We start from the raw sequence: 1730 nt of genomic DNA on the forward strand, positions 1-1730 counted from the left end.
CAAATGCTGAGATCAACACAGTAAAGGCCACATAGGTAATTTTCCTGGTGGTCTTGACCTGTACTCCAGGAAATGTTTTTGTTTGTTTTAATAAACTAATAGCTTTGCCCTGAACAAAAATGATAAATAATTTTAAGCATATATTTTCTATATGATCTAATTTAATACATGTTGAAAATGTTTCTATGAGATAAATGTTACTAGTCTGGTTTTCAAATATAGGAACTGAGGTTAAGGAAGGTTTGCTATTTTGTTGAAGCTCATAAAGCTAGTGAATGACAGATCTAATATTTAACTCAAATTATCTGACTACGAATTTGCTCTATTTTCCATATACTCTTTTAACTGAATATGTAGATCTTCTGAGGTCTCAATCATAATCTCATACAGTGGATTTGTAACTCTTCCAATGAACTAGAAATCTATTCAAATGATTTCTCACCAAAGATTCCTATGAGATTGCTTAGTTGGTTCCCCGATCTTATTTGCCCTTATGAGTCTGTCTTTGATTACCTTCTTCAGAGCTAGGATTGTAAGACATTAAGGAATGCAGCTTTCAAGACTATTTCCTGTTGCTTTGCAAAAAGACCCTTCCATCAATTCAATCACATTGCTTTCTTTGTGCTTCTCCCTCTTTTCTCTATATTTCTTTTTCTATCTCTGTTTTTACAAATCCTTTTGATTGTTTTCTTCTAGGGCCCTGTCTCTAGCAAAGTTTCCACTTGAAGTATAGCTATTTCCTATAAGAAATTCCAGGATATGAACAGTCATACCACCCAGTACCATATGTTGTAGCTCCAGCAAAAGACCTCTCAAAAAAGACAGTGTTTTTTGTTCTAACAATGTTCCCCCACTTGGGGAGCCCAACTCCTTCATATACTGTTCCTTTTATCACTTTTGCCCTTTAAAACACTAATCTTTGGTCTGTCAATAAACTCTTGTTGCTTCCCATTTTAGGGGAAGACAGTGAGGCAAGAAACTCTGGTGGAAAAAGAGGCAAAAAGTTAACTAAGTAACTAAAATAGGGGAAAGTTGAAGGGGGAAAGACTTTAAGAAAACATTCTTAGTATGGATGGTTAAGTAGCAACAGGAGAGAAATGTAGGACACAGGTGGCCAGCATGTGTTTTGTGCAAAGGCAATATTATCCAACAGACAGCAGAATTCCTTTAGAACATTGCCATTTGCTGTATAGGCTCAGAGGACTAAAGGAGAGCTTTGCCTCCAGGCAATTGTTTCTGTTGTGTCAGGTTGCATCACATCAAGGAAAAGCTGACTAACATCCTGCCTGGTCTATAATAAGATGGTACTCTAATTCTATGGCCATACCAATGAATCCACATAGCCTGCAACCATAACTAAATCCAAGGATCAAAAACGCTTCCTGGCACATTGCCTCCTGGCATACATAATCCATATCCTCCCTTATCTAAAATATGGTCTTTAAAGTGACAAGGGTGCTCCACTGTGGGTATCAGCTGTGGTATTATTCTAGCAAGTGTAGAAATTCCAGGTGACTCCATTTTGGCTATCTCCGGAATTAAAGAGGACTTACTGCTTCCTTCATTTTGTTGTTCTGATGTGTCCTTCAGAGGTATAGATAAAAAAAAAATTATCAACAGATGGCTCTGGCAGAGATAAATCCAATATTTTGGTTGATGAAAAAATCTCCATATGAAGATCTTTACTATTGATCATTATGGTCATGCCACACCTGCCCATCTGTCTCTAG

The sequence above is a fragment of the Nycticebus coucang genome, chromosome X, assembly GCF_027406575.1.
Source record: "Nycticebus coucang isolate mNycCou1 chromosome X, mNycCou1.pri, whole genome shotgun sequence".
NCBI classification, from domain to species: domain Eukaryota; kingdom Metazoa; phylum Chordata; class Mammalia; order Primates; family Lorisidae; genus Nycticebus; species Nycticebus coucang.